Source organism: Puma concolor, chromosome E4, assembly GCF_028749965.1.
Source record: "Puma concolor isolate L17-30 chromosome E4, mPumCon1.1.hap2, whole genome shotgun sequence".
Lineage (NCBI taxonomy): Eukaryota > Metazoa > Chordata > Mammalia > Carnivora > Felidae > Puma > Puma concolor.
Window position 1 is genome coordinate 70,740,178 of NC_141683.1, and position 22,383 is coordinate 70,762,560.

Genomic DNA, 22,383 nt, shown 5'->3' on the forward strand with positions numbered 1-22,383 from the left:
GGGATTTTCTCTCTCTCCCTCTGTCTCTTTTCCCCTCCCCACTTAAGCTCTCTCTGTCTCTCTCTACAATTAATAAATGAATAAACTTTAAAAAAAGGAAAAAAAAAAGAAAATTCAGATCAATACATTTCCTGTAAGAAGAGCCCATCTTAAATATCTATAAAACAACTAAACTGATATAATAATGCAAACCTACACAGAAGTGTAAAATTGTGAAAAGGAAAATAAAAGGAGGTGGGAGGAGGAAAGATGGCAGAGGAGAGTTATCAGAATTTCCCTTGACCCTCAAACACAGCAGTATTGAGGTCACAACACTTGGAATACCAGGAATACAGGCTGCAGAGGGACAGAAAAATCTCCACAGGTGCAAAGACAAAGCTTGGCGGGAGAGCAGGGTGTGTATGCGGATTGGGAGAAATAAAATGGTCCGCACAGGCATGGAGTGGGGGAAGCCCTTTGGTGGAGAAACGAAAGGAAGGTAGAGAGAGAGGCTGTGGGAAGTGTATTTGGATATGAGAAAACCTGTCCGGAACACAGACCAAGGAGAGGTCCAGAGAGCCAATTCTACTTTGCAAAACAGACTTAGAAGCTAAAAAACAGACTTTTCAAGGTTGCCAGACTTTCTCTAGAAAAGAGCTGCCACCTCCCATGCCTGGTGGGGAGGGAGCCGCCCCTAGGCTCTCAGTGAAACACTGGGAGAGAACACCTTGAGTATGGTGTAAAGGGGAGGTATTGCCCTGCCCAAGGGAAAAAGACTCTGCAGGCATGAGCCAGAGGACCTTTGTCAACTGGGCAGAGTGGTCCTACTCCAAAACCAGGTCTGAGTAAAGCGGGATCCTATAGGGTTTTGAATCCCAGCTCAGTGCTCAGGGAGCACAGGAGAATTTGCAGCAAGGCAAGCCGGGCCCCCAGGATATTCTGTGAGGACGACCTAAACAGTGAGCTTTGAGACACCTCGTGTGAGCAGGAGAGATTGGGGTGTCGCCATTTCTCTCTCCATGACCCACATCGTGGGGCTTCAGGGAATGGACAGTGAGCCTCAGTGGAGGCAGGCCAATTACACAAAACCCTGCCTCTTTGTGCCTCATAACTGCTCTCTGTGGGAGTGAGACTGACACTGATGGGACCAGACAGCCCCTCCCGTAGACCAGCACAACCACCTGTCACAGACACCAGTGGACAACTCTCCTCTGGTTTTCTACCTTTGTTTCTTTGTTCTCATTTGAATTACTATTCTTTTTATCTTTTTCTTCTCTGTCTTAATGTTTATTTCTTTATTTTGAGAGAGAAAGTGAGTGATCAAGCAGGAGAGGTGCAGAGAGAGGGAAGGAGAAAGAATCCAAGCAAGATCCATGCTCTCACTGCAGAGCCCGATGGGGGTTAAGAACCCACGTACAGCAAAACATGACGTGAGCCAAATTCAAGAGTCGGACGATTCACCAACTGACCCACCCAGGCGCCAATCTTTTCTTTCCTTTGCTTTCCCTTTCTTCTCTTTCCCCTTTTTTCTCTTTCTACTCTCCTCTTTCCTCGTCTCCCTTTGGAAACAGCCTAGTAGTCTCGAGTTCACGTGGGTCAAACTAATTATATATCTACATGAATAGATATATCTTAATATATACCTATATACCTATATATAGGTATATATAGATATATCTATATATTTTTTTCCTTTCTTCCTCTGTTCTGGTTCTTTGTTTGCTTGATTGTGCATTTTCTCTATACTTTTCTAGATCTCCTTCTTCATTTTCCCCCCTCTCTTTCTGGATTAAGCCCTAGAGCTCCTTTGAGTCACTGCCTGGTCTTTTTTTCCACTCCTGTCATTTCTCTTTTTGTTTGGGCAAAGGATTATTCACCACCTTCTTCTTCTTTTTTCCAGGATTACTTCAACAAACAAATCAAAGCACACCTGGTGGAACGCCCAAACCACCATTCCAAGTAGCGAGAAAAGCAGCCAAAGACGCACCGAAAGAGTGCACACAACACACTCCAAAAACATTTGTTCAACTGCCAGGCCCTGGGCAGTGTAGGAGCTCTTTTTATTATAGTAGTACTCGCAGGTGTGGGACACAGAACAAGCTATTAACACACATAAAGGGCAGGAATCTAGCCAAAACGACGAAATCGAAGAATTCACCTCAAAAAAAATTCCGGGAGGAAAGGACAGCCAGTGAAGTGCTCAAAAGAGACAGAAACAGTACATGTGAGCACATTTTGGGATTGACACTCATAAGACGCATAGTTGCGCTTGAAACCACGCACAGAAGACAGCAGACAATTTCCTGCTTCAGAGATCAAGGACCTAAGGAATCGTCACAATGAACACTGAAATTGAAATGGTGTAAAGGAGATAAAGAGTAAACTAGATGCAGTGACAGCAAGGACGGGAGAAGCAGCAGACAGAATTGGTGAAATAGAAGATCCACTGGTGGACAAAGATGAAGCAGAGAAAGGAAAGAAAGGAAATTGTGGACCAAAAGGCAGGTACTAGAGACCTACGTGATTCAGTGAGATGAAATATTAGCCACATCCTACGAGTTCCAGAAGAAGAAGAGTGAGAGAAAGGGGCAGAAGGTTTATTTGAACAACGTATAGATGAGAGCTTCTCTCATGAGGGGAAGGAAACAGGCATCCAAGTCTTGGCAGCACAGAGAATTCACTTCCAAGTCAACAAAACCATGTCAACACCACGATATGTCATAGCGAAAGCGGAAGAATACAAAGATAAGAAGAGAATTCTGAAAGCAGCTAGGAACAAACGAGTCTTAATCGACAAGGGAAGACTCATAAGGGTAGCAGCAGACCTGTCCAAAGAACCTTGGCAGGGCAGAAGGGAGGGGTAGGAAACGGTCAATGTGCTGAATGGGAATATATGCAGAAAAGAATCCCTTCCCCAGCAAGGCTGTCATTTAGAATAGAAAGAGAGAGAAAGGCTTTCCCAGACAAACAAACCCTAATGGAGTTCATGACCACTAAACCAGCCCTACAGGAGATCCTAAGGGGCGACTCTGTGAGTGGAAAGCAGCAGAGACTACAAAGAACCAGAGGCCTCACCAAAAGCATGAAACCTTCAGATAACACAATGACACTAATTCCATATCTTTAACGAATCACTCTGAATGTGAATGGACTCAATGCCCCAATCAAAAGACACAGGGAATCAGAATGGGTAAAACACAAAACAAAACCAAAGAACAAGATCTATCCATATGTTGTCAACAAGACACTGATTTTAGACCCCAGGACACCTCCAGATTCAAAGTGAAGGTATGGAGAACCACCTATCGTGATACTAGAGGTCAAAAGAAAGCTGGAGTCGCCACACTTCCTACAGAAAGACTAGATTTTGAACCAGAGACTGTAGTAACAGATTCAGAAGGGCATAGATCATAATTAAATGGTCTATCCATCAAGAGGAGCTAACAGTTGCAAATGTTTATGGCCCCAAAGTGAAACGCCCACACATATGAATCGAATAATCACAAACATGATTAAATGTATACATACAAATACCATGATTGTAGACTACTTTAAGACTCCACTCATGACAATAGGCGGATCGTCAAGGCAGAAAATCAGTAAGGAAACACAGATCCAATGTGTCATTGGACCAGATGTATTCAGATATACATAGATATATATTGGCCTCATATATATGCTTTTATATACATGTATATCAACACTGATGTATTAAAATCTTTTCATCCAACAGCAGTAGAACGCATGTTCCTCTTAAGTTCACATAGAACATTCTCAAATGTCTCCAAGTGACATCCTGGGTCACAAAACAGCCCTCCACAAATATAAAAGGCCTGAGATCATTCCTTACATATTGTCAGATCACAACAACGAGCACTTGCTCATTCCTTTCTCTCTCCCTCCCTTTCCAAGAGAAATACAAACATTTCAAAAACATTTAGCTCTGTCCCTTCCAAGAAAGAGAAAAACAAGAATAAAAAACCTTGTGGGGCAATGAGTCCTGGATGGAAACCACACACAGACAGTAGATTCCATAACCAATATGTTGAAAATGGAGTTGACAGAAAGTGATGTACTACAAGAACACACACTAAAGAAATAGCTTCTGCAAGGACAAATTAGGGTAAGGGTAAACCATTAAAAAAGAGTCTGGTGCGGGGAACACGTATGTGGCACAGTCAGTTCAGCATCCACCTTCAGCTCATGAGTCATGATCTCACGGGTTGTGGGTTTCAGCCCCACGTTGAGCTCTGTGTTGACAGCTCGGAGCCTGCAGCCTGCTTTGGATTCTGTGTCTCCCTCTGTCTCTGCCCCTACCCCGCTTGCACTCTGTGTCTCTCTCTGTCTCAAAAATAAATAAACTTTAAAAAAATTTTGAAAATACCATAAAAAGCATGGGGGGGAGAAGAGGGAAAAAGAAAAAAAAAAAAACACACATGACCAATCAATCAAGAATGAGCTTAAGACAAAAAAGAAAAGGAACAATGTGAGCAAAAGAAGGTAAATGGAAACAACATACATTTTTCAACAGGTACATAAGTACGATTGGGAATATACTATGAACAATAGTCTCTTTTAAACCTTTTAAAGATATATGTCTCTCTCTATGAGTGTGTATATATATATATATGTGTGTGTGTGTGTATGTGTACATATATATGTATACATGTGTGTGTGTATATATATATAAGTGTAAATATATATGTGTATATAACTGTATATTATATATATATCTCTATCTCTATCTATCTATACCTATCTCTCTATCTATATCTATATCTATCTATCTATCTATCTATCTATCTATCTATCTATCTATCTAATATTTATGTAAAAGAGAGGCTTTAATTCACAGTATATCCCTAATAATACTGACTCTTATCACTCTACAGTTATCTGGTTATAAATGCTGTAATAAAGAATTTAAGTTTTTTCACTATAAATAAACTGTTCAATTCCTGGCATCTATCGCTTCCGAAAAGCTAGAAATTATTACTAGACTAACAAAAGAACAGACAAAGAGAGGTTTCTAATACGTCAACATTCACTATGGAGAAAGAATTGGGAATGAGAATTCTAGGAAGAAATGGGAACCTTCAAAGGATGTGTGTAATGGGACACAGATGGGGTTACACAAACAAAGGCTGAGGACTTTTTCTCTGCAAATTTCAGCTCACAATAGGAGGATACTAAAAATATACTGTAACCTTCTTTCTTATGTAACTCCTGATTTCCTCAATAGAATTCATTTGCGTTTATACATGTTAAACACTAAAACGGAATATAAACTGAAGCCTGACTTTTTAAATTCACATATTTAATTGTGATATATCATGCGTATTTTGTTCCTTTTCAAACTCCATTCTACGGAATTCCATTTCCCTACTCATTTATTCCCATTCAAAAACCATGACATTGCTTCTTCCAAGCAAGACGTTATTCTAGGAGCTCCAGGAGTCAAACAAGTGTGTTTCCTAACCTCCAGGAGCTTATCATGACTGAGGGGCTTTGAAATGAATACTGAAATAAATATCAGATGTCTGAAACTTTAAATTTTAGAATCTGACACAAGGACTAGGAGGAGATAGTGTTCAAAGCTAGAATACGAAAGATTTCTGAAATCAGAAATTTGACAACTTGGCTATGAAGAGCCTCTGCTCATAGAGCTACTCTTCTCAGCAAAATACGTATTCTTCAGGGAGATGCACAATTTTAACTTACTCTTCATGCAGTTATTTGAAAACTACAGGAGAACACCTTTGTAAGGTAAATGTTGAGAAATAATGTAAGCATCTAAATTTCTACATTTTCTAATATTATTTTAGTCTAAATGTAGAACAAAGGATAGAGCCAAAGGAAAATCCTGTATGTCACCAAAATAAAACTTGCCCGGGGCCGGGGGGGGTGGGGGCAACCTACAATAGATACTTGGACCCTATCAGGTTTCATTTAGGCATGAGTAGTATCAGTCATGTTACTATCACAGTAATAATCCTTATCCTTAAGCAAATGTCATATTGCCTCCATAATGGGAAAGCTTTTCCCAATATCATATGACGGTCATTATATATTTTCCAGCCCATTCTTTGATGAGCCTCCACCTGCAGGATTTACCAAAGTACAACAAAACAAAACAAAACATTCAACGCGTCATGTATCTGTAAAGTGGTTTGTTCTTGCTAACTTTCCATGACACACATGAAATGATGATACACAGGCTCCTCTTAAATTTTCAGAGTAAATAAGGGAGAAAACTCAATTCAGAGCAGGAAAGTGAGTTTCACAGGAGGGTACTTTACCTTGGTACCAAAATCTAAGACTTGGCTAGATGATGTAGACCATGAATCATCAGGACCAGGTTTGTCGGAAAGCCTTGAGAGCAAAAAAAATACAAGAAAAACATGTTCATTCATTTACAAACAAAATTTTAAAAAGTTCAGGGAAAGGTCGCCTATCTGTTTATTCCACGAAGTTTCTTGGTATCATTAAAATTTTACTTCTGGTTTTTTCATTAAGTTTTATTTTAATGTCAGTAATAGCAACATCCAGAGTTATATTAGTTTAAGTTGTACAATATAGTGATTCACCAACTCCATACTCACCCCGTGCTCATCATGACAAGGGCACTCCTTCATCCCCATCATCTCTTTCACCCCTCCCACCACTCACCTCCACTCCTCAACCAGCCGTTTCTTCTCTGCAGTTAAGAGCCTATTTCTTGGTTTGTCTCCCCTTTTGTTTCCTCCCTTTGCTCGTTTGTTGTTTCTTAAGTGCTACGTGAGTAAAATCATATGGCATTTGTCTTTCCCTGACTTTGCTTACCATACTACACTCAGGCTCCATCCAGGTGATTGCAAATGCCAAGATTTCATTGTTTTATGATTAAAATTACAGTATGTGTGTGTGTCTTTGTGTGTGTGTGTGTGTGTGTGTGTGTGTGTGTGTATACATACACACACACATACATTCATATAGGGCTTCTTCTTGGTTCACTCAGCTGTCAAAGGACGCTTGCGCTGGCTGTTGGAAATAATGCTGCAATAAACACGGGAGTGTGTGTGTCCCGTGGAATTCGTGTTTTTGTATTCTCTTGGGTAGTATCCAGTAGTGCAATTACTGGATCATAGGAGAGTTCTGGTTTTAACTTTCTGAGGAACCTCCATACTGTTTTCCACAGGGGCCACCCCCATTTGCATTTCCACCAACGGTGCAAGAGGTTTCCTTTGTCTCCACATCCTCGCAAACACTTGCTTCTTGTGTCTTGGAGTGTAGCCATTCTGACAGGTGTGACGTGGTATCTCGTTGTAGTTTGGGGGAGCATCTTTTCATGTGTCTGTTGACCATCTGTATGTTGTCTTTGGAAAAGTGTCTGGTTATGTCTACTGCTCATGTGTAAACTGGGCTTTTTTTGGACGGGGGTGATGTTGACATGTATCCATTTTTTAGACATTGTGGATACTAACCCTTTACTGGATTTGCAAAACATTTCCAAATTTGTTCTCCCATTCCAGAGGTTGCCTTTCAGTTTTGACGGTTTCCTTCACTGTGCAAAAGCTTCGTAGGTTGATATAGTCCCCAAACTTTATTCTTGCTTTATTTCCCTTGGCTCAAGAGACATAACTAGTAAAATGTGCCTACAGCCAAAGTCAGAGAAATGACGGCCTGTGCTCTCTTCAAGGATTTTCTTTTTTTTTTTTTTTTATGGTTTCAAATCTCACACTTAGGTGTTTAATTCATTTCGAGTTTATTTGTGTGTATGGTACAGAAATTGGTCCAGGTTCATTCTTTGGCATGTGGCTTGTCCAGTTTTCCCAACACCATTTGGTGAAGAGAATGCCTTTTCCCCACTGGATAGTCTTTCCTGTTTGTAGAAGACGAACTGACCATACAGTGGTGGATTTATGTCTGGGTTTGCGGTTCTATTCCACTGAGCTCTAAGGCTATTTTGTACGCCAGTACCCACCATACTGTTTGGATTACTACAGCTTTGGAATAGAACTTGAAAGCTGAGATTGCGATACCTCCAGGGTTCCTCGTTTTCAATATTGCTTTGGCCATTCAAGGTCTTTTGTGGTTGTATACAACGTTTAGGCTTGTTTGTCTAGCTCTGTGACAAGTGCTGTTGGTATGGTGACAGGGATTGCATGACATCTGTAGATGGCTTTGGGTAGTGTAGACACTTTAAAAATATGTATTCTTCCCATCTGTGAGCATCGGATGTCTTTCTCTTTCTTTCCGTCACCTTCAATTTCTTTCATCAGTGTTTTACGGTTTCCAGAGTACAGGTCTTTCACAATTTGGACCCTGTTTTAAAAAAAAGCTTTCTGTTCTCTATTTGGCCTGGACCTCTCCTAACCTGTGAAATCTCCAGGAAAGACCCAGTCTGAGTTTCCATAACCAAATGTGACAGGCAGACAATGCTCTGAAATGGTTGAAAATGAAATGTGTAAACGTTACCACAATGACTTCTCCCCTCACATCTGTCAGAATGGCTCAGTTTCAACACACAGGAAACAACAAGGGTTGCTCAGGGTGTGGAGGAAAAAGAACCCTTGTGCACCGGTCATGGGATATAAATTGGTATCGCCACAGTGAAAGCCACTATGGAGGGGCCTCAATGAATTAAAAACACAAATACCATAGGATCCAGTGATTCCACTACTGGGTATTTATTTACCCAAGGCAAATGGAAATACTAATTTGAAAAGATATATGCACCCCTATCTTTACTATAGCATTATTTACAATAGACAAGATACGGAAGCAACCCAAGTGTCCACCAATACATGAAGAGACCACACACACACAAGCACATACACACACACACAAACACACACACGCACACACACAAACACACACACACACTGAAATATTACACAGCTATAAATGAGAATGAGATCCTGCCATCTGCAACATCATGGATGTACCTAGATGGTATGAGGGTAAGTGAAATAAGTCAGACAGAGAAAGACAAATCCTATATGATTTCACTTCTGTGTAGAATGTAAAAAGGGGAATAAATGAACAAACAGAGCAAAAGCAGAAACAGACCCATAAATGCAGAGCTTTGACTCCTGCCAGAAGGGTGGGGAGGTGGGGGGATGGCAAAATGGGTGAAGGGGAGAGGGGAGTTCAGGGCTCCAGTTATAGAATGAATAAATCACAAGGCTCAAAGGTACAGCATAGGGAATCTAGTCAGTGGTATCGTAATGGCATCATACATTAACAGACGGGAGCTACGCTTATGGCGATCACAGGGAAACATCCAGAGTTGTTGCATCACATATTACATTGTGTGTCAGGTAGACCTCCGTTTAAGTAAACGTATCAAAGTTTAGGTTTCTATGTTATGAGTGGTAGTACTAACTAGAGATTGAAAGATTCAAAGTTCCCAAGGCCAACTTTGTTCCCACACTGGTCTTGCCTTATTTAGGTCCATAATAACTAGCAAGACATTCCAAGCCTTCAGGGGCATTCAGCTACCCAAGGACGGAGACTGTGATCAAAATGGTCCTGGGAGTTGTGCCTCTGTTTCTCTATACGCTGCCTGACTATTTTCTTCCCTATGAGCTCCCACTCGTACATCACTCTTCGGCACGGTTCTGTGGCATCCCCCAACCTTTCAATCTTTAGCCAATGAAGCCATACACTCCTACAACAAGGATGGGCTCAAATGACCGAGGGTAGGAGCCATGGCCTGCTCCTGGAGAACAAGCGAACTGGGAGTCTCAGTCATCCACACAGTCCCCTCAACATAGGCATGTTATCACCGATCCAGATGAAGCTCCCTTACTGATTTGACAAGTCAGTCCTACCCCTGCCCAGCCCTACAAGTACATGGGAAGGGCATCACAGATTTAGGAAAAGAGCTGGAGTGAGGAGACAGCTTGCCTTGGGCCATACATCCCTGATGTTCGGAAACTCCACCCCCCACCCCCAATTCCTTGAGAGGATCTAAGCTATCCTCCCTCAGTTGGGGTGGAAGTAGGGGATATCATATTTCTATTTGCTGTAAACAGACTCTTCCCAGCAGCTCAAATGATTTTTAATCTCTCTCATCAGAAAATCTGAGGTATGCTCGCACCTTCAATGAAACCAACACACACAAAAGCAGAAACCTGGTCACGACCCTCTTGAACTCTCTATTTGAATATGCCTTACTAAACAACTCCCCTGATCCTGGGTCCTTCATTCCTGTCATTCACCTTTATCTCCCTTGGCATAAACCCCCATATTCTGACATCTTTTCTCAAACTCGTATTCCTAACCAACTCAGTGTTGTTCTCCTTGACACCTGGTCTCCTCTGATAATGCGATTCTTACCCTCCTTCATTGTATTCATTAGACCCACTCCCCAGCTTTCTATTATTAGAACAGATGCCTGCAAGACGAAGACAAAAAAGAAGGAAGGAAGGAAAGAAAGAAAGAAAACCAGAATTTAAATCGCATTTCTGTCACTTATCATATCCAAATAGGTCACTTCAATCTCCTTTGAGTTTCAAATTCTCCAGGGAAACACCAATGGGGCAAGGAGGTGAAACATAGGTTGACGTACCAGAGCGTGTTTTGAGGAATCAATGTCTGAGGTTCCCTAAATCTCGAGACCCTAAGTGCTTTTGATTTGGCCTCTGGAAAAATGGAGAGTCCTTAGCTGGCAGAAGTGGGGAAATTATTGGGAAAAAAAAAAAAAAAGAAATACCAAGGAATCCAGAGAAGAAAGTCAAAAGGAAAAACACAGTACAAAAGGTCATGGGGGAAAAAAAAAAAACAAAACTCCAAAAAACCCAAAAAGCTTCCTAAACCACACAAGGGTACTAGCCCAAAGCGAAACCAGCCTGAGAACTTAGGCAACAGAGAATCATATAGCAATATCCTCAAAATAGAGAGTGAGTTTAATTAATGTAACATGGTCTGCAACTAGATATCCTTCCCTTACAGAAAACTCATTTGTCTCAAGAAGAGGGGATATCACTACATCTAAGGACTTGCCTGATGACATCTTGCTTATTATGTAAAAGCCTTGACACCATGGCCATAGCTGACATCCACCCTAAAATCTCAGATGGTAAAAACAAGGGACTAGTTACCACTGCACTAATGACTTTTGTTAGCACCAGTGGTCAAATATATGAGGCCAAATGCTTGGACTAACCTGGGTTCTTAAGCAAACCCTAAATTGGTGTTCCCACATCATTATCTTTGACATTCTGAGTTGATCTGCCCTAGGATCTGTATCTTCATCTCAGTGCTGCTGAGGAACCAGAGAATGGATGCGGAAGCTTCAAGGGCTGACGGGCAAAGCCCCTCAGCTACCCGTTAACTATGGAATCATGGTCGAGTCATCAACCTCCCTGAACCACAGTTGCCAAAGTAATAAAAAGTAGGCTACAATAACACAGCTACTTTGCAAAGCTGTACAATGACTATATAACTGAACAGATGGTACCCATAGGATATAGTGTCTGGTCCAGTGTAGAACACGCAACAACTGGTTTTGTTCTCTGCGTTCCCTTAGGAGACACGTGATTTTCAGTTCATTCATTCCCCTTCCTTTCCTTTCATTATCCGTTTCATTTCATTTCATTCCTTTATACTTTGAGAGTGAGTGCACACAGAAATCGGGAAAGATATCCCAAGGAGGCTGTCTGCGCAAAACTCGACGTGGGGCTTGAACTCACAAACCTGAGTTGAAGTCAAGAGTCATACCCTTGACCGACTGAGCCACCCGGGTGCCCCAGCAAATGTCATTTTTACAAATCCATAGCAACCCTACCTGGATATAGAATCTTCCTCAGCCTTCTTATCTGCTCCTAAAGAAGAAAGCAAAATACATGTTAAATCAACAATCGAAAAATAGAGGAAATTACAAGTGTACGGCTTATGATTTGTGAACAGTATTGCTTTGGGACCACACCTGGAAACCAGACTACACTGAATGGTAATTATCCCATTCGTAGGCTTAAAGCACTAAGAAATCTTACTTTCTCCTCTATATTGACCAAAAGCAAGAATGGGTTTTATCAGAATTTGACACCTACAGGGGAACTGATGTTTACAATGGCCATCACTGACCGACTCTATGGCACTGGAGGAAACTGGTATCGTTAGGAGAATGATTATCATGAGCGGACAATGTCAGACTGAAACTAGCATGATTTTTCTGGACTTCCACTCCTAGAGGAGTTGAAAGAGAGTATCTTTATTTTGCGGTAACACGGCAGAACGTCCCCAGCTCTTCAGCAGACACTCCTCAGTTTTAGGAGGAAACGCCCCCTCACAAAGTGTGCTCTATAGACATTGGACTTTGCAGCATGGCCAAACCATAGCAAACAGACTCTCCCTGGCCTTATTTCCATTGGCAAGGTAAGAAGGAAGGATTTGGCATTCCAGTTTGATATCGTTCTAACCTCTTGAGGCTGTCTCCTTCCATTGCTAGAGAGTCTATCTAGACCCACCGCACATCACAGAGGAGGACGATCCCAATGTGAGTGCTCTGTAGTGGTTCATGATGTCATTTTTCTCAACCCTCCCCATTAGGTGACACACATCTAGAGAAATCGTACTTTTTCATGGAAGGCAGAGGTCATCAGATCCTCTACTGATGAGCAACTAAACGAAACAAAGGGCAAAGAATAGCTTGAATGCCTACATTCAGTTACCAGGATATTTTCACTTTCTAAACATTCAAAGACATCCACTCTATGATTCGAACTATATGACACCTGGAAAGAGCAAGGCTATGGAGCTAAGGGTTGGGGTGAACGTAGGGATAAACGGGCACAGCACAGAGGACTTTTAAGGCAGTGGAACCCTTTCACACGATACCACAAAGGTGGATTCACATCATTACACATTTGTTAAAACTCATAGAATGTATAACACCAAGGCTGAACACTAATGCACATTAGAGACTTGGCCTCCAAATGAAGAGTTCGTGTCCGTAGAGAAGGCACCACTGTTGTCAGCGTGCCTGGGTGGCTCAGTTGGTTCAGCGTCCATGTCTGGATCTGAGCTCAGGTCATGATCTCACAGTTCATGGGATCAAGTCCTGCATCAGGTTCTGTGCTGACAGCACAGGATTCTTTCCCCCCTCTCCCTCTGCCCCTTGGCGGCTCACACGCATGCGTGCTCTCTCGCTCAAAACTGAACCAAGGAACTGAAAAAAAAAAAATCCTACTAAAAATGGACCACTGTCGTGCAAGATGTTAACAACAGGGGAGGCTAGGCGTGTACGGGAGCGTGGTATGGTATATGGAGACTCTCTGTACTTCCTAATATATTTTGCTCTGAACTTAAAGCTGATGTCAAAAATCAGGCTTATTAAATGTATGAAACAACAAAAACAACAAAATATGGTATCCATTGAAGCTACTCTTAGCCTATACTAACTCATGATACAGTCACCTTGAACATTAACACAGAGACCAAAGTAACACAACAGGGGTACTGTCTCCCATTTGGAAGTATGTGAAAATGCATAAACAAAACACAAAAATACAACAGTTATTTGTATACTTAGGCAAGAAAACAATTGAGGAATATGATCCGAAATCTTATACCTATAAACAGGGGTTCAGCACCATAGGAATCAAACCTGGGTTTTCCATATAATTAAGAGATTTTCATTCTAATTTTAAATCAAATATCATTATGTTGATCATACCTAAGAATCATAATGAAAGCTTAATCACATTAAAAAAAACGATTATAATGACCTAATATTGCCCTAGTAATTTTTACACAAATACCTACTTCATATGGATGATGAAAGTGAAACCAGTACCATGGTAACCGTCATGTTACTTGCTAGTAAAACGAAATTTGAAGACACCACCAAAAATGACGTCAGGGCTATAATTCCTATGCAGAACAGATTTCATCCAGCAGGCCGAAGATGGCTACCCTCAGAACATCCTACTTGAATGACTGGCCCTTGGTTGTTCCCTGGGATCTTGGATTTAAGGAGGGTTCCCACCATTCCCTAGCTGGTTAAGTGTGGTTCACTGTGCCTAAGTGCTGCTACACTCAATGGGCTTAAGGCCGTACACTTGATTTCCTTTCTGGAAACCTGGAATTTTGGGACATGCTAAGGAGAAGATGCCTATGTGATTAGCATTTGATGAAAACCTCGGGCACTGAGTATCCATAAGCCTCGTACTGGCCCACAACATTTCACTTGTGCTGTCCTAATTTCATGCTGGAGGAATTTAGCACATCCTGCCAACTCCATAGAGAAAGGATTCCTGGAAGCCTGCGCTTGGTTTCCTCTGGCCTTCACCCCGTGCACCATTGCTCGGTGCTGATTGGCCTTTCTAGCCTGTCCCCATACCAATCCACACGCATGACTACAACTATATGCTGAGTCCTGTGAGCTCTTCTAGTGAATAATCAAATCTGGGTGTCACTGGGATGCCTCTAACACAACTGCTTTATGTGAAATTTTATTATTTGGGTTGATGTCTTACACGTGGTTACAGTCAGAAGGTTATGTCACAGAATACCTTTCCTGGAATCTCTTTTCTTGGTATTTGACTTGAAAATTCCTACATCCCTACATATCCATTTGAAGAAAGGTTTAAAAGGAATACATGAAATCATGATGTCAGAAAGTGTGAAACAAGCAACAATCTTATGTTACTCCGAAAAGAGAGAGAGAGAGAGAGAGAGAGAGAGAGAGAGCGCGCGCGCAAATCCTGGTGATTGCCCCTATGTTCTACCATATAAAAGTTCTCTGAAATATGAAAAATCAGTTAATTTTCTCCAACTACCTAGGACTTAGTTCATTTTTCTGGCAGATAGGAATCAAAGAAGTAACAGGGATCATTCCACAACAATCAGAACTGTCAGACAGAATACGAAAACCTACTACTGATTATAGTGTGCTTTTGTTTCTTTTCCTTATTTTCCTAGAACATTAAAAATATAGTTCACCTCCTAAAGGCAGTTATTGCCAAAATAATCAAAAGTCACAAATACGGCATCCAAAATGTCAGATGCGTTATCTTGATGTCTCCTTATGTGACCCTCCTTCCAATTCTCTTATTTTGCCCTAAAGGATACTACCGTATGAAGTACCCCCATTTTATATGGCATTAACGTATATACATTTATCGCTGACTACAAACGCTTATGTTCACCCATGGTAGTTAGCACATAACTCTGCATCATCAGCTAGGTCAGTCCTTAATGTCTTGCCAACAGTGAGGATAACAGTAAGAGTGGGAACATTTGGGGATACTACTCTGACAAATTCTGGTACGAGAAGCTCACCTGATAGTGTGGCTGCATTTCCAATAGTCTGCTCTTCCCTTTAAAGAACTAGTGTATTTTACCACCTTCCAGTAGAAACACCATACACACCGGCTTACTTTCCTTCATTTATTCCCTGTAGTCTCCGCCATTCACATGATTCCCTCTTTGGCTCTTCTCTTCTTTCCTGAGGTTCCTTGGGCCTTCCAGGGTCTTGAAAGGGAACTAGTCATTTAGCTCCTTTCGTGGCACTCTCAATTTAATCTGTTGCTGACACCACATACGATATGCAACTTACCTCCTTTTCACATCTCTTTCTCTTTCCTATGCACTTAACAGGCCGTTTTCTTTAGATATTAGAATATATCAGTATTCCTGTTTTATATCAACATTCTGTCAAATGACCTTTGAATAAAATACAGTTCTTACCTTCTGCTTGTCCATTTAATAGACTTTGTCTTTTCTGATCCACAGCTCCAGAGACACGAGGAACATATTTGTTGGGCTTCTCAGACATACTCTGTTAAAAGTAGCATCAGTAATGAGTTGCGTGAAGACTTCCTAAGCCTTTTCCAAGAAAATTTCTGAATTTATGATTTTAATAACAATCAGACTTACAAATCAGTAAAACGTATTGACCACCAAAACATTTAAATACAACACCTCATATATGCTCTCTTGATTCAGCGTCCCTTTGAATCTTCATTTGGCTATTGACTCTCTAAACTGATCATGGAAGGCCAGAATAAATACTTTCAAAGGCAGAAGCCTGGCTTGTATGCAGATTTCAAAAAGGAACTAGCAAAACACCTTCCTTTGCATTCCTGACCAAAATGAAAGGACATTTGAAATAAGTTTTGAAACAAAGTCTTTAAAAGTGTACTTGCTAGAAATGAAAACTGCTTCTAATAAAATGGCAGACATTTGTTTCAGTGTCAATTCATACCTCACATGATCAGAAACTTTGGAGTATATCATGTTGAGTATCAACAAAACACTGTTGTAGCTGCTGCTTCGTTTAGGTAAACAAAGGCTTGACCTTTTTCTTGACGAAAGAAGGGTTGGATCGAAGGGCAAAGTAGTAAGAAAAAACTTTTCTTAAAATTATGGTGAACTAGTAGCAGAAACCATGTAGATATAGGTATGGAACTCTTCACAATGTGTAGTAAGCATTCAAACGGCAAGTATAAGAACATGTATGTCTTAGTCACCTAAAATGTGCCAAGCACTCATTTCCCTAGGCACACTTTCTTTTTTACACACAACAATAATAATGATTATGATGATCGAGTGAGCCTTCCTACTTCTTGGTGACTCCAAGACATTGGAGTAAAATGATGATCCGTGGTCCTCTCTGTCCAGAATGTCCCTCGCCACGGTCTACACGACTGGTCCTTCTCATCTTTCACTTGGCACCTTTTGCCACTCTCAGATCTTTTCCGACTACCAAAATGCCCACTCCCACTCTCATCCTCATCCTCACTACAAACGCCCCCAATATTCTCTCAACTAACATTGTCCATTTCCTATCGATGAAGCCTTTATAGTGGCTTATAACGGATTGCTGTTGACTTACTTTTCTGCTCCGACCACAACAACCTACACCCTCCACTTGTACACTCAGTAGCTAACTCCTTGGTACGTACTCAGAATACAAGGACCAAGTAATTAAGGTCAAAACATTTACACTAATCTCACTGAGAAGATCTCAAAAGTACCAAATCACTATACCGTTGACCCTTGAACAAAGCAAGGGTTACGGGCTCTGATGGCCATGCACTCGAAAATCCACAAATATCTTTTGAAACCTCAAAACCAATTCAAAAAAACAAAAATTCCTACTGAATTTCCTACTTTAAAAGCAATTACACTTAGAAATCAAAAAGTATATATGTATTGAAATCCAGAACATTAAAGCAGAAGCGCTTGTATACGCTCTCTAGGTCTCATCTACCTTTTCGGCCTCATTTGGCCATTGACTCTGTACACTGAGCATGGGAGGTCAGGGTTAGGATAACGGAATGCTGAGCTTACCAACAATATACACAGTCGATTAATGCATGTTTTCCCCGTTATATGTATTACATACTGTATTCTTACACTATAAACTGAAGAAAAGGTTACTAAGAAAATCGTAAGGAAGGGGTGCTGGGTGGCCCTGTCGGTTCAGGGTCAGGCTCTTGACTTTGGCTCAGGTCATGATCTAGATTTCCTGAGTTCAACGCTGGCAGTCTGGAGCCCGATGAAGATTCTCTCTCTGCCCCCGCTTCCCTACTCACGTGCTCTGTCCTCTCTCTCTCTCCCAAAATAAATAATTAAAAAAAAAAAAAAAGAACAAGACGAAAAAGACAATCATAAGGAAGAGAAAATACAGGATGGTACTGTATTTATTGAAAAAAAAGTCTGTATGTATGTGGACTCCCACAGTCCAAACCCATCTTGTTCAAGGGTCCAATGTATACCTATATGATGTCTCCACTAAGAGTTTACTGGAACTTTTTATAGCCCCACATTAGAAAATCAAAAACCCATTCTAACTTTGCCATTCTTTTCTGGACACTAGGGCCATTTTGTTGGCCTTCGAACATCTTCCCATTGAAAACAAGCATTCTTGGGGGGCCTGGGTGACTTAGTCGATTAGGCACCCAACTTTGAAATTGCGAAAAGGAAAGTAAAAGGTGGAGGGAGGAGTTAAGATGGCAGGGGAGGGGATCAGCATTTCCCTTGTCCCTCAAACACAGCAGTTTTGAGGTCACAACACTTGGAATGCCAGGAATACAGGCTGCAGAGGGACAGAAAAATCTCCACAGGTGCAGAGTGACAGCTTGGCGGGACAGAAGGGTGTGTATGCGAATTGGGAGAAATAAAATGGGCAGCACAGGCATGGAGTGGGGGAAGCCCTTTGGTGGAGAAACGAAAGGAAAGTAGAGAGAGAGGCTGTGGGAAGGGCCTTTGGATATGAGAAAGCCTGTCCGGACCACAGACCAAGGAGAGGTCCAGAGAGCCAGTTTCTACTTTGCAAAACCGCCTTAGAGGCTAAGAAACAGAATTTTCAAGGTGGCCAGACTTTCTCTAGACCAGAGCTACCACCTCCCATGCCTGGTGGGGAGGGAGCCGCCCCTAGGCTTGGTAGCAATCTCAGGGCTACACTGGGAGAGAACACCTTGAGTATGGTGGAAAGGGGAGGTATTGCCCTGCCCAAGGGAAAAAGACCGTGCAGGCACGAGCCAGAGGCCCTCTGTCCACTGGGCAGAGTGGCGCAACTCCACTACCAGGTCCGAGCAAAGCGGGATCCTACAGGGTTTTGAATCCCAGCTCAGTGCTCAGGTGGCACAGGGGACTGTGCAGCAAGGCAAGCCGGTTCCCCAGGCTATTCCGTGAGGATAGCCTAAACAGTGAGTTTTGAGACACCTCGTGTGGGCAGGAGAGATTGGGGCGTCGCCATTTCTCTCCCCACGACCAACATCGTGGGGCTTCAGGGAATGGACAGTGAGCCTCCGTGGAGGCAGGCCCTTTACACCAAACCCTGACTCTCTGTGCCTCGTAACTGCTTCTCTATAGGAGTGAGACTGACACTGATGGCACCAGACAGCCCCTCGTCTAGACCAGCACAGCCACCCGTCCCAGGCACCAATAGACAACTCTCCTCCGGTTTTCTATCTTAGTTTGTTTGTTTGTTTCTTTGTTTCTTTGTTTCTTTGTTTGTTTTCATTTGAGTTATTATTCTTTTGTCTTTCCTTTTCTTTTTTAATGTTTATTTCTTTATTTGGAGAGAGAGAGAGTGAGTGATCAAGCAGAAGACATACAGAGAGAGGGAGAGAGAGAATCCGAGCAGGATCCATGCTCTCACTGCAGGACCTGATGGGGGTTTCGAACCCACCAACAGCGACAACATGACGTGAGCCAAATTCAAGAGTCGGACGCTTCACCTACTCAGACACCCAGGCGCCCATCTTTTCTTTCCTTTGCTTTCCCTTTCTTCTCTTTTCCCTTGTTGCTCTTTCTACTCTCCTCTTTCCTCGCTCCCTTTGGAAACAGCCTAGAAGTGTCGAGTTGACGTCGGTCAAAGCTAATTATATATCTACATTTATCTATACATCTTAATATATACGTATATATCTATACATAGATTAGATAGATAGATAGATAGATAGATAGATTTTTTTCCTTTGTACCTCTGTTCTGGTTCTTTGTGTGTTGGATTGCGCATTTTCTCTATACTTTTATAGATCTCCTTCTTCATTTTCCTCCCTCTCTTTCTGGATTAAACCCTAGAGCTCCTTTGAGTCACTGGCTGGCCTTTTTTTCCACTCCTGTCATTTCTCTTTTTGTTTGGGCTAAGGATACTTCACCACCTTCTTCTCCTTTTTCCCAGGATTACGTCCACAAACAAATCAAAGCACACCTGGTGGAAGGCCCAAACCGCCACTCCAAGTAGCGGGAACAGTAGCCAAAGACACACCGAAAGAGTGCACACAACACACTCCAAAAACATTTGTTCAACTGCCAGGCCCTGGACCGTGCAGGAGCTCTTTTTAATATAGTAGTACTCGCAGGTGTGGGACACAGAACAAGCTATTAACACACATAAAGGGCAGGAATCGAGCCAAAACGACGAAATCGAAGAATTCTCCTCGAAAACATTCCGGGAAGAAAGGACAGCCAGAGAAGGGCTCAAAAGACAGAGAAACAATATATGTGAGCACATTTTTGGAATGACACTCATAAGACGCATAGTTGCACTTGAAACCACGCACAGAAGACAGCAGACAATCTAGTGCTTCAGAGATCAAGGACCTAAGGAATCGTCACGATGAACGCTGAAAATGAAATGGTGTAAAGGAGATACAAAGTAACCTAGATGCAGTGACAGCAAGGACGGGAGAAGCAGCAGACAGAATCGGTGAACAGAAGATCCAATGGTGGACAACGATGAAGCAGAGAAAGGAAAGGAACGAAATGACTAGATCACGAGGCAGGTACTAGAGACCGACGTGATTCGGTGAGATAAATATTAGCCACATCCTACGAGTCCCAGAAGAAGAAGAGTGAGAGAGAGGGGCAGAAGGTTTTTTTGAACAACTTATAGCTGAGAGCTTCCCTCATCTGGGGAAGGAAACGGGCATGCAAGTCCTGGCGGCACAGAGAATTCCTTTCCAAATCAACAAACCCAGGTCAACACCACGACATGCCATAGCGAAACTGGAAAAGTACAAGATAAGGAGAGGATTCTGAAAGCAGCTAGGGACAAACGGGTCTTATTCGACAAGGCAAGACACATAAGGGTAGCAAGAGACCTGTCCAAAGAACCTTGGCAGGGCACAAGGGAGGGGTAGGAAATGGTCAATGTGCTGAATGGGAACATCTGCGGTGAAGAATCCCTTCCCCAGCAAGGCTGTCATTTAGAATAGAAAGAGAGAGAAATGCTTTCCCAGACACACAAACCCTAATGGAGTTCATGACCACTAAACCAGCCCCACAGGAGATCCTAAAGGGCGACTCTGTGAGTGGAAAGCAGCAGAGACTACAAAGGAACAGAGGCCTCACCAACAGCATGTAACCTTCAGATAACACAATGACACTAAATCCATATGTTTAATCACTCTGAATGTGAATGGACTCAATGCCCCAATCAAAAGACACAGGGAATCAGAATGGGTAAAACACAAAACAAAACCAAAGAACAAGATCCATCTATATGTTGTCAACAAGACACTGATTTTAGACCCCAGGACACCTCCAGATTCAAAGTGAAGGTATGGCGAACCATCTATCATGCTACTAGAAGTCAAAAGAAAGCTGGAGTTGACACACTTCCACCAGAAAGACTAGATTTTAAACCGGAGACTGTAGTAACAGATTCAGAAGGGCACTGGGTCATAATTAAGGTCATAATTAAGGCATGGGTCCTCTAGCCATCAAGAGGAGCTAAGACTTGCAAATGTTTATGGCCCCAAAGTGAAACGCCCACACATATGAATCGATTAATCACAAACATGATTAAATGTATACATACAAATACCATGATTGTAGACGACTTTAAGACTCCACTCATGGCAATAGGCGTATCGTCAAGGCAGAAAATCAGTACGGAAACACAGATCCAATGTGTCATTGGACCAGATGTATTCAGATATACATAGATATATATTGGCCTCATATATATGCATTTATATACATGGATATCAACACCGATATATTAAGATCTTTTCATCCAACGGCAGTAGAACGCACATTCTTCTTAAGTGCACATAGAACATTCTCCAATGACTCCAAGTGACATCCTGGGTCTCAAAACAGCCCTCCACAAATATAAAAGGCCTGAGATCATACCTTGCATATTGTCAGATCACAACAACGAGCACTTGCTCATTCTTTCTCTCTCTCCCTCCCTTTCCAAGAGAAATACAAACATTTCAAAAACATTTAGCTCAGCCCCTTCCAAGAAAGAGAAAAACAAGCATAATAAACCTTGTGGGGCAATGAGTCCTGGATGGAAACCACACACACACAGTAGAATTCCATAACCAATATGTTGACAATGGAGTTGACAGAAAGTGATGTACTAAAAGAACAGACACTAAAGAAATAGCTTCTGCAAGGACAAATTAGGGTAAGGGTAAACCATTAAAAAAGAGCCTGGTGCGGGGAACACGTATGTGGCAGAGTCAGTTCAGCATCCACCTTCAGCTCATGAGTCATGATCTCACGGGTTGTGGGTTTCAGCCCCACGTTGAGCTCTGTGTTGACAGCTCGGAGCCCGCAGCCTGCTTTGGTTCTGTGTCTCCCTCTGTCTCTGCCCCTACCCCGCTTGCACTCTGTGTCTCTCTCTGTCTCAAAAATACATAAACTTTAAAAAAAATTTAAAAATACCATAAAAAGCATGGGGGGAGAAGAGGGAAAAAGAAAAAAAAAACAAAAAACACATGACCAATCAATCAAGAATGAGCCTAAGACAAAAAAGAAAAGGAACAATGTGAGCAAAAGAAGGTAAATGGAAACAACACACATTTTTCAACAGGTACATAAGTAGGATTGGGAATATACTATGAACAATAGTCTCTTTTAAACCTTTTAAAGATATATGTCTCTCTCTATGAGTGTGTATATATATATATGTGTGTGTGTGTATGTGTACATATATATGTATACATG

General features: G+C 41.9%; 1 protein-coding gene across 1 annotated transcript in view; it reads right to left on the reverse strand.

Moving 5' to 3' along the window:
• The window catches only part of LOC147572807 (ankyrin repeat domain-containing protein 26-like), a 626,452-nt gene that overhangs the window by 152,466 nt on the left and 451,603 nt on the right, over positions 1-22,383 (reverse strand). The gene's annotated exons all lie outside the window — the stretch shown is intronic.